The sequence below is a fragment of the Chiloscyllium plagiosum genome, unplaced genomic scaffold, assembly GCF_037043375.1.
Source record: "Chiloscyllium plagiosum isolate Xiang-an unplaced genomic scaffold, Cpla_swu_hap1 HiC_scaffold_29, whole genome shotgun sequence".
NCBI lineage: Eukaryota > Metazoa > Chordata > Chondrichthyes > Orectolobiformes > Hemiscylliidae > Chiloscyllium > Chiloscyllium plagiosum.
This window is the reverse complement of record NW_028270167.1, coordinates 6209621-6225821: the sequence shown is the minus strand read 5'-3', so window position 1 is coordinate 6225821 and position 16201 is coordinate 6209621. Positions and strand designations below refer to the sequence as shown.

Here is a 16201-nt window from a genome sequence, read left to right as displayed (position 1 = left end):
TTAGTCCCACTTCTTCTTTCCTGAGAGACCTGACACTCTTCTCTTCCTTATATTTACCCAATTCCCTTTTGAATATTACATCAAAATCTCCTTCACTGCCTTTCAGCCGGAACTTGCCGGAACCCGTTGTGTGAACACAAGTCCCTCTGTTTTGACAGCACCCCCTCCAGATTATGAGGCCTGTACTCAGCACACAGCCTGCACTGTTAGACCTGCACAGTAACATGCTGCTGACTCAGAATCTCTAAACACAACTCGATGTTTTTGTGAACAAACTGTGTCCAAAGAAAATCTTTCATCAGGTGAACAGTCTTGGTTACGTTCATTTCACACTTTCTGAGTCACAAGTGTTTACTGATCAGTCTGTACGGAGCTCTATCTGCACTGAACAAACAGAGGTACATACGTAGTATTGACTTATTTCTGAACTCCTCATTGTCCTTCCCCTGTTATGTTCATTGGCAGCTGTTTTCAGAATCAATCAGCCACTGAACAACAACAATAATTTGCATTTAAATGAAGCCTTCACTAAGGTATTTCACAAGAGCTGTCTCAAATGAAATTTTACATCAAGTCCCATAAAGAACTCTGACGGCAGGTTCAGGTAGTCGGTTTCATGGAGGGTTTTAAGAGAAGAGGAGAGTGGTGGGTGGGTTGAGTGAGGTTATTGGTCATGGTCACTGAAGGTAAGGTGTAGCAAAGAAAATACAGAAATTGACCTGCATTAGAGAAGCGCCAAAAGTCTGGGATGGGGTCTGGAGCAAACAGGGTCATGGAGGGATCTGAACACAAGGATGAGAATAGAAATGGGGCAGAGGTATGATGGGTTTTGGTGGAGCTCCTGTTTATAGACAGTGGGAAATGGAGACCAGTCTGGAGGCAGTCGGAGTTACATTGTTAGTAGTCGCTAAGGTGAATGGTAGAGATTTATTGAAGGAGAAGTATAATAAACACACACAACAGAGGAACAAAGCAAAGGGCACGTGGGATGAGGCTGCACTGTAATCTCAATGTAGCAAACACCAGCTGGGCCGAATGGCCTGTTTTTGTGCCTTACACTGAATGCAACTTGATCATTCACAGCAGGACAAGCAACGGCAGATCTCTACGCGTGAATGTTTAAACAAACTCTTTCCTCGCCAGGGCAGCATTTACTGTTCATCCCTCAATGCCCTGAAGCAAGGGATGGTGAGCTCTCTTTCTGATTGGCTACACTCACTAGTTTCAAAAATCACTACTTTCACACAATTCAAGTGTTTATCAGCAAATCCCAGCATATTCCTAGACAATCCCTCAACACGGAGAATGGAGTGTACATCCCTGAGCAATGAGAGTTGAGCAGTGAATTATAGATAATGTGAAGGACATAGAGACGGGCAATGGCTTCCCTGTTCATTGAAACAAGCCTCATCCAGAGACACTGTCAGTCCCTTGCCCTTTGTCCCCAGTTCCAGGGCTAAACATGTGGAGAAAGCCAACCTTGACTTGGTCCTTCATTCCCTCACTTTTCCCTCTGACACACACACTCACACACACTTATCCATGCACACTCACTGTTTTCAAAGTCAAACCTCAAAGCGCCACCCCTAACTTATTAACGTCCATGACTTTGAAACTGCGGAATTCCTTATCTCCCTCATTCCTCCCTTATCCTTAAAAGTTGCCAGCTTTAATAACCTGAGACCGTCTTCAGAAAGCCTGATGTTACTCATATTTTCCTCTCTACTCCCAGCTCTCGCTGATGTTCTGAGCAACAGGGCTCCGGCCTACACCTGGATTTAGCAACCTCCTGTCATGACACTCCCCTACAGGGTAACTGCTGACTGAACCCAGACACAGCCTATTAATCAATAACCTTCATGTGAGAAGTAATTAGCCTGAATGCAAGCTCAGGCCGTTAGACTCAGCAATGCAAAGGTTAACTGACAAAACACTGCTGTTACTTTGAGAGCTAACAGTGTACAGGAGGGACTTACAAACTGATCCATCGGCTGCGCCAGTCTCAGGTGCTTTCTGTGTTTGCACGGCCATTTGAGACGTTGATTTGAAAATCTGGAACGGAGTGGCTCACACGTACCTGCCTGTGGAGCCCTGCCTTCATCCTCCCCACTCAGCTCCTGTCAAAACACACCAGCTGCTTCCCAGGGCCTGCCCCTACTCTCTAGGGTCATGAAACACACACCAATCAGAACGGAACCTATCAGACAGGTACCTCCCCTGACAACTTACCATTTTCAAACTCAGGGCTCTCCTGCGCAGTGGCAGTGTCCTCACCTGTAAACCAGGAGACTCAGGTCCCACCTACTTTAAAGGTGCGTAATAACATTTTTGACTGTAATGTATCCTGAAGCCAGTTTTAAATTTCCTCTTTAATCACTTTTGGTCTGGACCAGGTGACTTGGAAGAAGTTTCCAAAGGCGTCATGGTCGGCACAGACGTGGTGGGCCGAAGGGCCTGTTCCTGTGCTGTGCGTTTCCAGGATCTATGTTCTCTGTCATGGCCCATGCTTCCCCACTCTCAACTCTGACCCAGGTGCCTGTAGAGTGAAGTCCCACTTGAGCTCTCAGATCCACACTGGGTCTGTTCACGATCCACACTGGGTCTGTTCCCGATCCACACTGGGTCTGTTCCTGATCCACACTGGATCAATTCCTGATCCACACTGGGTCTGTTCCCAATCCACTCTGGGTCTGTTCCCGATCCACACTGGGTCTGTTCCTGATCCACACTGGGTCTGTTCCTGATCCACACTGGATCTGCTCCCAATCCACACTGGGTCTCTTCCCGATCCACACTGGGTCTGTTCCCGATCCACACTGGGTCTGTTCCTGATCCACACTGGGTCTGTTCCTGATCCACACTGGGTCTGTTCCCAATCCACACTGGGTCTCTTCCCGATCCACACTAGATCTGTTTCTGATGGTACAATTCCCAAAACGAAAGCAGGGAAGATCTCCCTGAAGTATTCTGCAGCCAGTAACGTACAGAATATGGGGCCAATGTGTGTGCAGCGAGCTCTAACCGAAGACACTAAACAATCACCTGTTGGTATGGTGCAGCTTAGGGGCTAAACCGGGAAGGTAAGGCTAGGGGTCTGAATCCTGACTAAGGTGTACAACGTTATGAGGGGCTACAGACAGAGAGAAACAATCTCCTGCATAGTGGGAGTCAATCGCAAGGGCCACAATTAAGGTAACGATGTTTGGAGGAGATTTGAGGAAAATCTCAGAGGGGGAAAGGGATGCCAATTTATGACTGAAATGGGGTGAAATTTCTTCTCTCAGAGAGTTTAGAATCTCACAGTGCCAGAGACCCGGGTTTGATTCCAGCCTCAAGCGACTGACTGTGTGGAGTTTGCACATTCTCCCCGTGTCTGCGTGGGTTTCCTCCGGGTGCTCCGGTTTCCTCCCACAATCCAAAAATGTGCAGGTTAGGTGAATTAGCCATCGTAGTGTTTGGTGAAGGGGTAAATGTAGGGGAATGGGTCTGGGTGGGTTGCTCTTCGGAGGGTTGGTGTGGACTTGTTGAGCAGAAGGGCCTGTTTCCGCACTGTAAGTAATCAAAAAGAATCCCTTACGACAGAGAGTGGTGGTGGGGGGGGGTTCAGTCCTGTTGTATATCTCAAGCTGAGATCGATCGATTCTTGATCAATTAGGGAATCAAGGGTTACGGGGAAAGGGCAGGAAAGTGAATGTAGGAATGTCGGATCAGCCATGATCCTATTGAATGGCAGAGATACTTGAGAGGCCGAATGGCCTACTCCTGATCCTATTTCTATGGCCTTGTAGGGTGGTGAGGAACTGGAACATACTCCCTAAAAGAGTTGTAGAAGCCCAAGCCCTCAAGAACTATTTCAATGAGCACTTGAAACATGGTAGGGCACAAGGCTATGGGTCAGGGGCTGGAAAATGGCATTGCAGTAGGTAGATGGGCCAAAGGGCCTTTCAGTGTGCCGTAAAAACCCTTACGATTCCAACATTATCCAGGACACTGGGTGTAATTCTGCAAATACATATTCTCCACCTGGGAGGAGAAAGTGAGGACTGCAGATGCTGGTGATCAGAATCGATAAGTGTGGTGCTGGAAAAGCACAGCCGGTCAGGCAGCATCCGAAGAGCAGGAGCATCGATGTTTTGAGCATAAGCCCATTCCTGATGAAGGTCTTATGTCCGAAACCTCGACTCTCCTGCCCCTTTGGATGCTGCCTGACCGGCTGTGCTTTTCCAGCGCCGCACTTATCGACTCTCCACCCAGGAGGGCAGGCAGAGTTTAAATGCAAGTCTCCTTCTCCATTGTTCTGAGGAAGGATCACTGGACCCGAAATGTACACTCTGTTTTTCTCTCTCCAGAGATGCTGCCAGACCTGCTGAGATTTTCCAACAATCACTGATTGTGTTTCTCCATTGCAAAGGCTGCCTTCTTGATAGCACTTGGGATTGTCCATACTATCGTCCACTGTCAGACACTGAGTCTGAGAATCCCCTCAGTGCAGGGGCTGCCTGTTAGACCAGCTGCCCTCAGCAATGGGTTAGCACTGTCTGTGCTCAGTGCCGTTAGCACTGGTCTCTGGCACAGGAAATTCAAAAGCCAGACTTTCTGTACACACCCTCTGCTGCTGCCTATCTCACTTAGATCTGCATTTTTGAACAAACGCGAGTTTGCCTTCTATGTTTGTTGTTCCACTCTGATTCATCGCGTCTGTTGAGACAGCTCCTTTATGTCTTGCTTTGCGGTCGCTGAGTCATTCAACCCGTCTATTCGGGTCAGTGTAACCACAGCAGGGGTATGTGCTGCTCTGAGGGTTACACTTTGAGCTGGGATAGCTCAGACACATTCCACACATTCTGCAGGTTAGCTATTCATTAGCAGAAGGACTGGCCTTCAGACAGCAGCCTCAGGCTGCATACATCCACCTCTCAGCCCCAGATTCTCCCACCCAGCGCCTCAAGGTCGGGGGTAACCAACATCCTGGTCAACATCAGCTGGGATAACAGGCAGGAAGGAGATAAGAGGTCAAGTTGCATTTATATAGCACCTTTGACACCTTCAGGGTGTTCCCAAAGCATTCCACAGTCAAAAAGGTACTTTTGTGATGTACTCACGGAAATAAGACAGGAGTGCACAGCCTGATCCCACAGACAGTACTGCAGTCACCCCCGAGGGAGTGGGACTGGCTGATTCACCGTGGAAGCCAGTCCATTCTGACTGAATGGTCACCTGTCCCATAATCTCGATCAGGTATTACACTGCAGGAGGGTTAAAATGCCTCACATTGTGACAAAAGCTCGATAAAAGAATCGGTTTTCCTTTTTATTGCCTGAGCGGAGAGAGAATCAACAAATAGGATTTGTAAGTGATTCCTGCCGGTGAAGGTGGGTAACCCCATCCCCCCCCAACCAGCAGGAGGTGTAGAATACATAACCCCAGTGCTCCGGCCCAGTGAGAGAGAGAGAGAGCGAGAGAGTCCCTTTAGGAGGGTAGAAGGCAATCAGAGACAGCTGGACAAAATAGGGTTCCTAATTATGAATGAATTTGATGGTACAGAAGAAGCTACCATTGGTGGCAAAGAGCTGGTAACCAGAGGAGACAGACTGAACGTGAAAGATCCAGAGACAAGAGAAGGAGAATGCTTTATAACAATGAGGCATTAGGCTGGCATTCCCTAAAGGATAGCAGAAATAGATTCAACTCTAACCTTGGTTTTTCTCTCTCCACAGGTTCTCCCAGACCTGCTGAGTTTCTCCGGCAATTACTGTTTTTGTTTCAGATCTTCAGCAGCTGCAAACCTTTGTTTTATTCAAGAGTAACCTGTCCAAGGTGATTGGATAAATGCTGTGGCAGGGCTGGGGGGGCATCAGTGAGATGAGATCTGCAGGGTGAGGGGGAGAAAGCAGGAGGGTGTGGCAGACTGATGGGGTAACCCCTGGCACAATGGGGCTGAATGGCCTCAGTTGGAGATCCTTCCAAACACATGCCTGTAAGCACCCGGTCCTGGTGAAGGAAGGCAGTGGAGAATGACATTGCGTGCTGTAACCTGGAGACCAAGAACAATTACTGAAGCATTTGAAACTTCAGAGTGACTTGCACACACTTCATTAAAGAGTTGACTAAATTATGGTCAAAAAAAAAGCTAAGAGGTTTAATTCGCGGCTGACTGTTAGGCTTCCCTGTGTGAACGCAGACTGGAACAGCTACAGAGCCTAATTCAACAGGAACTGTCTTTGACTGAGGAGCCAGTTCCCTGGGTAGCAGCCACAACTGTATGAAGTACTCATGGAATGCAGCAGATCCAGAGACCCGGGGCTAAGAGTTGCTGAAAGCACAGGGTGAAGGAAAGGGCAATGCTGCATGGACGAGCAGTCATATTTTTTCCCATCGTATTTCACTCCTGGTCGTGCTAAACTCCAGCTGTTTACAGAAAACCTCCTCCCATTCTCTGCCCACGTCTCTCGGTGTCAAACACACTGACAAGAAATACGGTAACTTGTTTACTGGTAATTAGTTCCTTATAAAAATTCAGAGCAAGTTACAAGACCGTGAGAGAAACAAAGCAGTAACTGAGCACCAATGCAGCAGAAGGTTATTCCTGCTCTAAATACTTCTGCCTGCATCTTTACTCAGATCAAGTGCCATTCACTCCAATCCCTGTGTAGATCAGGAAGCATCAGGTACCATTTTTGTGTTAAAATCCCTTGCCCCCAGATCCTGCACTCCCCTGGGTCTCTGCATTCCTCCTGGAGCATTCAGTTGTTCTTTCTTTGACTATGTTTGACTATACAATTGCTGCTCACTGCACTTGATTGGTTAAGCCTGGATGCAGACTCCGGGAACAGTAAACAAAGCTGCAGTAAGAGCTGGAAGCCAGAGCTACAAACATGAAGCAGATATTCAAAAGCACCGAATAAAGCCTGAATTTGCTGGAAAAACTCAGTGTTCTGAAGAACATTGTTGTTCTCTGTACAGATGCTGCCTGACCTCCTGAGTTTTCCCAGCAATTTCTGATGTTGTTTCTGATTTCCGGCATCCGCAGTTCTTTGGTTTTTTTTTGTTTTGTGAGTAAACCCCGTTACACACATAGAAACCATGTCACCTCTGCCTCCAATTTTGTCCTCTTACGTATCACAGACTCATAGAGATGTACAGCATGGAAACAGACCCTTCGGTCCAACCTGTCCATGCCGACCAGATATCCCAACCCAATCTAGTCCCACCTGCCAGCACCCGGCCCATATCCCTCCAAACCCTTCCTATTCATATACCCTTTTAAATGCTGTAATTGTACCAGCCTCCACCACGTGCTCTGGCAGTTAATTCCATACACGCACCACCCTCTGCGTGAAAAAGTTGCCCCTTTTATATCTTTCCCCTCTCACCCTAAACCTATGCCCTCTAGTTCTGGACTCCCCCATCCCAGGCAAAAGACCTAATCTATTAATCCTACCCATGCCCCTCATGATTTTATAAACCTCTACAACGTCACCCCTCAGCCTCCGATGCTCCAGGGAAAACAGCCCCGGCCTGTTCAGTCTTTCCCTCTCGCTCCCTGAAGTTAATTGCTCCAGTCCCAGCCTGAATTCTGAGCTTTAGGATTCCTTCCCTCTACCTCACACTCTCTCCACTACTCACTCTCTAAAAACACTGTTTAGAACCTACCTCATCCTTAAATTATTGTTGTTCTGTCTTAGTGACTCAGTGTCTAATCGTGTTCATAACGCTTCAACACATAGATTTAAAAATAAAGTTACATTTTTCCTCCATGCCTTCATATGATTCTTTTTCCACCTAATTTTTAGAGCTTCCCTCACAACAATAGCCCTGAAGCTAAATCTTTCATTTGCAGAGCCTCATAATTGCAGGCCTGCATAGACACCTCATTCTGCACGTGCAGCCTCTCCCCTGTTTATTCAGTGCTCATGCCTCAGTTAAACCTCAGCGTATAGGATACAGCCGCTGCATAAGCTCCTGTGCTGTGAACTGTAAGCTGACTGGAGCCCCAAGATTCAAGGACAAATACACAGAGAGTCTGCCCCACCCCCACAGCAGTGGGTTATTTATGCCATTCCCTCCCTCGGAGCTGCTACATTCCTCTGTCACAAGTCCCAGGCTTTCCCTGATACTTCACCTGTCCAGTTTCCCCCAGAACAAACACTGCCCACCAACAAAGGGTTCGCAGAAATAGGGATTCATCAAAGCCCGTGATAAACAGGGTTTAGTGTTGACACTGAGCTGAAGCCACACTGTCACCGATAGCCTTACACAGGTGAACGTTTTGGAAAACAGCTCACTCTGTGGCAAGGTGGAACATTTCCCTGGAATTTTCTTTTACTCATTCCCAGAATGAGGATACCACTGGCTGGTCCAGCGTTTATTACCCATCCCTATTTGCCCAGAGGGCAGCTAAGAGTCAACCACATCGCTGTGGGTCTGGAGTCAGGCGTAGGTCAGACCAGGTAAGGACATTAGTGAACCAGACGGGTTTTTCTGACAATCAGCAAGTTTCATGGTCATCATGATACTCTTAATTCCAGACTTTTTTAAAAAATTCAATTCAAATTCCACCATGACAGGACTTGAACCCAGGTCCCCAGGATATTTCCTGAGTCTCTGGTTTAACAGTTCAGTGATCCTAGGCTATCACTTCCCCCAGATCACAGAATTATAGATTACAGTCTACTGCAATGAAACAGGCCATTTGTCCCAACCAGTTTTTTTTGCTACCCCCCAAACCCCTCATGGGAGCTCAGGGTCATTTTTGCAGACAGAAGGTGTTCTGTGAACTGGTCACCCAGTCTCTTTCGTCATTTCCGCCACCTCCAAACAGACCACACCACCAGGGATATATTTCCCTACCCTCCCCTATCAGTGTTCCGGAAAAACCACTCCCTCCGCGACTCCCTCGTCAGGTCCACACCCCCCACCAACCCAACCTCCACTCCCGGCACCTTCCCCTGCAACCGCAAAAAATGCAAAACTTGCGCCCACACCTCCCCCCTCACTTCCCTCCAAGGCCCCAAGGGATCCTTCCATATCTGTCACAAATTCACCTGCACCTCCACACACATCATTTACTGCATCCGCTGCACCCGATGTGGCCTCCTCTATATTGGGGAGACAGGCCGCCTACCTGCGGAACGTTTCAGAAAACACCTCTGGGACACCTGGACCAACCAACCCAACCACCCCGTGGCTGAACACTTTAACTCCCCTTCCCACTCCGCCAAGGACATGCAGGTCCTTGGCCTCCTCCATTACCAGACCATGGCAACACGACGCCTGGAGGAAGAGTGCCTCATCTTCCGCCTAGGAACCCTCCAACCACAAGGGGTGAATGCAGATTTCTCCAGCTTCCTCATTTCCCCTCCCCCCACCTTATCTCAGTCCCAACCCTCGGAGTCAGCACTGCCTTCTTGACCTGCAATCTTCTTCCCGACCTCTCCCCCCCACCTCCTCACCTTAACCTCCTTCCACCTATCGCATTCCCAACGCCTCTCCCCCAAGTCCCTCCTCCCTACCTTTTATCTTAGCCTGCTTGGCACGCCTTCCTCATTCTTGAAGAAGGGCTTATGCCTGAAATGTCGATTCTCCTGCTCCATGGATGCTGCCTGACCTGCTGCGCTTTTCCAGCAACACATTTTTCAGCTGCATTTCATCTCCCCAGTGTAGAGGAGATCATATTGTGAGCAGCGAGTACAGTATCACCGGCATCATGCAGTACAGTAGATTGCGTATAAAACAGATAAATCACTGCTTCACCTAGAAGGTGTGTATGGGGCCTTGAATGGTGAGGACGGAGGAATGAAATGGGCAAGTTTTGTGGGTGGCACGGGGAAGGGGATTATGGGAATGGAGGAGGAACGGACCATAGTTTCCCGAAGGGAGTGGTATTGATCCCTGTGGAATGCTGGCAAAGGAGGGGAGGAGATTGGGTGTCTGGTGGTGGCGTTAGAGGTCACAGAAACGGCGGCAAATAATCTTCTGGCTGTGGAAGCTGGTGGGTTGGTAATCAGGACAAGGGTGAAGAGAGTGGCTGAGGGCTGAAGTGCGGGGGAATGGGTCCGACTTGGCGTACCATCTGTCAACCACAGAGCTGGGAAATCTCGATGGACGAAGAAGGTTGTCATTTTGTTGAATTTGGTATCATTAGAACAGATGTGACAGAGGCAAAGAAACTGGGGGAATGGAATAGAATCTTCACAGGAATCAGGGTGTGAGGATGATTAGTCCAGGTACCTGTGGGAGTCGGGGAGTTTGTAGTGGTTGGGAGCAGCCTATCCCCAGAATTGTCAAGGAAGGGAAGGGAGGAGTCAGATATAAACCAAGTGAAAGTGAGACCAGGGTGGAAATCGGAAGCAAAAGAGATAAAACTTTTCCAATTCCAGATGAGAGAGGGAAACAGCACCAACGATGTCACTGATGTACCAGGAAAAGAATAGTGGGCGGGGGCCAGAGTACAACTGGAACATTCCACGTACCCCACAAAGAGACAGGCTGAACCAGGTCCCATGAGGGTCCCAATCACCCACATCCTTGATCTAAAACAAATGAGAAGAGTTGAAGGAGAAGTTGTTCAAAGCAAGGATGAGCCCAGCCGATGGTCGCCGGATTGCTGCGCAATGAAAGATCCTGAGAAACATGAGAAAACACGTTTTGATTCAATGCTCTGGAACGTGCTGCCTGAAGGGCCGATTCAATAATTATTTTCTAAAGAGAACTGGATAAATAGTTAAAAGGAAACACTGACAGAATTTGGGGGAGGGGGGATGGGTAATTCCCAAGTCCTTTAAAGAGCTGGCATTGCCATAATGGGCCAAATGGCACCTTCTGGGCAGTAAGAGTCTACAAAAGGGAATGTATTCATTCTCTTAATTAGCAATTCATTGGAACTTGCTGTTTAGTGGGCGTGAACCAAATTCCATTGCTTTACTTCAGAAAGGAGCCGTACTGTAACCATACCCCTACCTCAGGGCAGGAGGACCCCACTGCAACAGATCAGGTAAATGGCTCTGAGGCTTAAATTACATTTGCATATCACCCACTCAGGAATGGATGTCCCAAAGCACTTTATGACAGTGAAGTACTTTTGCTGTGGAGTTGGAAATGTAGCTGGAGTCGACCTGCACACAGCAAGCTCCTACAAGCTGCTGAGATCAGCCAATCGGTTTCGACATGCTGGTTATTGGGTAATGATGGACACCGGAGACTGGGCTAACTCCCCTTCGACATTACGCCGTGCGACTGCTTTCCCATCCATCTGGGAAGGCACAGGGGCCCCCAGTATTGTGGCAGACAGTGCAGCACTCCCTCAGCACCACACTGGTGACTTATTTTTAATATATATATTTTTGAACAACTCTTTTAAGCACTATTCTCAGACGTGAGTGAAAAAAAAAAACTCTTTGATAGTTTGGCTGCACTTGATCAAGTCTAGGTTTAATTGATGGTGAAAATAGAGCCACAAGAACTAACCAGAACTTACATGACAAAAAGGGGGGAGAGAGAGGGGAAGATGGGTGGAAGGCGGGCAAGGGGAGGAGGAGTGAGGGAGAAAGAAGAGAGGGGGGGAGCGGAACAGGGCTTTCTTTTGATGTTATCTCTGGAAGATGGTACATCTGTCAGCGCAGCACTCCCTCAGTACTGCAACGGCAGTATCAGCCTAGGTTTAGTGCTCATATTTGTGGAATGAGTTGTTGCAAAGTGAATTCACTCACATAGATGACAGTAACCCAACAGTTCCAGCAAACAGCTTTACAGTAAGAGGTGCTTTCACAGGAGGGTTATTTGACCTGGACAGGTTTGTCCAATCTCCCAACACAGAAATAGGAACAAAGCCTGCTGTGATCTTTGGAGATTATTCCCGGGTTCACAACAATTACTTTGCAGAGACTTTCTAACAGTCTCCTTTTCAGGATCCCTGAGACAGTTCAAGGCGTTTGTATTGGTAGATGAGATACTGTCATCTGTGTAGCTTCGTTAAACAGAGATAAAATATTGCAAAGTGTTTCACAACAGCATATGACACCTGAACATCTTAAGGAATGTCTTGATCAAAGAGGTAGATTTAAGGAATGTCTGAAGGAATAAGGAAAGTGAGAAGGACAGATTTAGAAAGACAACTACAGAGCTTAGCGTCAGACAGCTGATGGCGCAGCTCCCGCTTGGGAAGTGAGGGAACACTGGGAATGTGCAAATGGGAAAAAGGAGAGATCTCTGAGGGTTCTCGACTGAGAGTTTCAAATCACATGCAGCGAATTCTGAAAGAAAATTCAAACTATTTGATCTCTTGCGGGTAACTCCTGGACAAAAGGAATGGAGAATTGTCAGTTTGTGAACTCCCAAAGGGTTTACTAATATCCTCAATAAATGAAATCTGCTACCCCTAACTAGGCCGGCCTGTGAACATTCAAGAGTGTGAAGGCATTCTCTCACATGCCTGATTATACACAGCTCCAACAACATTCACCATCCTGCGCAAAGCATCCCATCCACCATCTTCAACGTTCACTCCCTCCACCATTGGTACACAATGGCTGCAGTAATGTACAGCAGTACATTACTGAGGCTCATCCAGCTGCAATTTCCAAACCTGTGACCTGTCTCCAATAGAATGACAAGATCACCTGTGAACACCTCCCCTACCTGTCTGTTTCACTCCAAGCCATTCACCATTGTGGCTTGGAAATGTATCACCACGTTTTAGGTTAGATTCCCTACAGTGTGAAAACATGCCCTTTGGCCCAACAAGTCCACCCAACCTCCGAAGACTAACCCACCCAGACCCATTCCCCTACATTTACCCCTGACTAATGCACCTAACACTACAGGCATTTAGCATGGCCAATCACCCAAATCTGCACATCTTTGGACTGAGGGAGGAAACCCATGCAGAAACAGGGAGAACATCCAAACTCCACACAGACAGTCGCCTGAGGCGGGAATTGAACCCAGGTCCCTGGCGCTGTGAGGCAGCAGTGCTAACCACTGAGCTACCCTGCCGCCAAGATTTACATTGTGAAAATCCTGGGATCATCTCCCTACCAGCACTGGGAGTTCCTGCATCGGCTGAACAGCAGTAGACCTGAGATGTAGCTCACCACCGCCTTCACGAGGGCAATTAGGGAGGGGCAACATATTCTGGTCCAGATAGCAATGCTCACATCCCAAACATGAATATAAAATGGAAAACAAAAGCATTGGAATAAACTCAGGAAGTGATAGACACATGAACGTGAGGCCAACAGAGCACTAGAAACCGCTCATGGGAAATGAGTATTGGGTCTAAGTAAGGATTGGGAATTAGCATGGGCTTGGTGGGCCGAAGGGCCTGTTCCTGTGCTGTATTGGATTGTATACCTGTTGGAGAACCTCAGCAGGTCCAACAGCATCTGAGAAACAGAGTTAACATTTTGAGTCCAATATTCATAGTTCTGAGGAACCCACTGGCAACATTAATTCTGTTTCTCGCTTCACAGAATCTGCCAGACCTGCTGAATGTGTGGTTTTACTTCAGCTCTGTAGCATCCACAGTACCGTAACTTCATTTGTAAGAAAAGCACTGGTTCTACCATTAATTCAAAATGCGTCCCCAACAAGTCATTCAATTGTAAGAATGTTAGTTCCTTAAGGTGACTCCCACTGCTTTTTCCAGGACAGCACAGTGGCTCAGTCAATGGTTAGCACTGCTGCCTCACAGCGCCAGGAACCCAGATTCGATCCCAGCCTTGGGTGACTGAATGGACTTTGCACGTTCTCCCCGTGTATGCGTGCATTTCCTCCCACAATCCAAAGATATGCAGATTAGGTGAATTGGCCATGAGAAATTGCCCGTAGTGCAGGTTAGGTGGGATAACCATGGGAAATGCAGGCTTAAAGGGATGGGGTGGGTCTGGGCAGGATGCGCTATAGAGGGTTGGGATGGGCTGAATGGCCTGCTTCTACACTGTAGGGATTCTATGACATTGAGTCAAGCCCACCGTGGGTATATAGAAATAATTCACCAGCACAAAGTCTGAGGCTTAGAATCTTTCACAGCAACACCTCTCACACTGTCCATCTCTCTCGCTGACATTCAGTCATCGAATTCTTTCTTGGGTCTTCTAACCATCATCACCTCTGTCCATTACTATTAATTATTTAGCCCTGGATTGTTCATGTTACAGAACACAAAAACACAGGGAAACCGATCTAACTCAACAGAATACCTGTGCTCTGATCTCCAGGCAAATTCTCTCCACCATAAAACCCTTTCATCAACTCTCACTGTCTCAGGTAAACCATGATTTGGAGATGCCGGTGTTGAACTGGGGTGTACAAAGTTAAAAATCACACAACACCAGGTTATAGTCCAACAGGTTTAATTGGAAGCACACTAGCTTTTGGAGCGCCGTTCCTTCATCAGGTGGTTGTCCACACAACCACCTGATGATGGAGCAGTGCTCTGAAAGCTACTGTGCTTCCAATTAAACCTGTTGGACTATAACCTGGTGTTGTATGATTTTTAACTCAGGTAAACCAGTTCATGATATAATAAACACACAGCCACACAATCAATAGAAAGAGTGGAATTCTGCTGCATGGCAGGAGAATAGTGGAATTATCTTGTCTTTTAAATAAACTCAATGGCACCTTTCAAGCATAACTCTACTTCGCTCCCTTTGGCCATAATGCTGTGAGGGCTGGAGGATCAATTTCCTGCCTTGAGAGTGATTTGAGGACGTGCTTTCCATCCGTGTTACTGAGGCTAGCCCCCCTCCCCCCCCACCCCATATGTGGAGATGGGAAGCCTCTTCTGCTGTGCCCAATGAACATTGAAAGTGCAGGAAATACACCCCCTCCTCTGTACGCAGGCAGCAGATAGCTTGGCAAATTATTTGACCTAAAATATCATTTGTTGTGTCAGTTTTTGTCTGCCTCCCTCCAATTCTGAACTCTTCGGTCTTCCCCACATCCTTTGCCCCACTCTAGATGGTGGACTGACAGCAAAGAGATGGAGGGTGTGAGAGAGGTGTTGCTGTCATAAAGATTCTAAGCCCCTGCCTTCAGACTTTGTACTGGTGAATTACTTATATCGACCCACCGTGGGCTTGATTCCATGCCCTGAGAGAGCCAGTGCAAGTTGTCTTAAGGAACTATCATCCTTACAATTGAAGCTAACTAAGCCCAAATGTCTCTCCCCTTTGCTCATCCTATAACATTCCACTTAAAGCCACCTCTTTGACTAAACCTTGAGTCACTTCTCCAACTATCTATCTCTCTCTTTGGTTCATTGTCAATATATCAGCCTGGCTAAGCTCCTCTGATTGGCTTTGAACCTCCCAGACTCTGGCCTGTTGCTTCAATATCCCATCACAAAACGTAAAGCCCCAGAATATTGAGTTTTTCTCCACAAGAACAGGTAAAGTTTGGTATAATTCTGCACTGAAGAAATACAGGAACGTTTGAAACTAAGGATTCAATATTCTGTAACCTTTATGGATTTGCATTATCTTCACTCACCAAAGATCCTCAGGCAGCACCTTCCAAACCCACAACCACTTCCACCTGGAAGAACAAGGGCAGCAGATACAAGGGAACACCATCCTCTCTAAGTTTCCCTCCAAGCCACTCACCATCCCGACTTGGAAATGTATCGTTGTTCCTGGAATTCCATCTCTAATAGCATTGTGGGTCTACGCACAGCAGGTGGATTGCAGCGGTTCAAGAAGGCAGCTCACCCCCACATTCATAAGGGGCAACTATGGACAGGCAATAAATGCTAGCCCAGCCAGCAATGCCCATGTCCCACGAGTGAATTAAAAAGTTGCTTGAATTTACAGACTAGATTCCAGTCTGTAACTCACTATCTGTTACTGTATATACAAACTACACTGAACCCCCCGATTAGATTCCATCCAGTCTGTTACTCACTCCTGGGTGAGACAATGAATGCTTTATGTTAGTGAAGGTGTTAGCTCAGTCAGCAACAGACATAGCTCCACTTCAGAAAGTTATGGTTCAAGGCCTACTCCAACTGCTTAAGCACAAAACCCTCAGGTGACACTCCAGAGCAGTACAGAGGCAATGCAGCACTGTCAGAGGTGCTGTATTTCAGATCCTGCCTGCTATCTCACAAGGATGCAAAGAATCTTGAGTACGGGAGTTGGGAGGTCATGTTGCAGCTGTACAGGACATTGGTTAGGCCACTGTTGGAATATTGCGTGCAATT

The 16201-nt window shown here is 47.4% G+C and overlaps 1 protein-coding gene across 24 annotated transcripts in view; it reads right to left on the bottom strand.

Moving 5' to 3' along the window:
- Nucleotides 1-16201, bottom strand: part of LOC122540584 (pleckstrin homology-like domain family B member 1) — a 413532-nt gene that overhangs the window by 108904 nt on the left and 288427 nt on the right. The window lies entirely within an intron of this gene.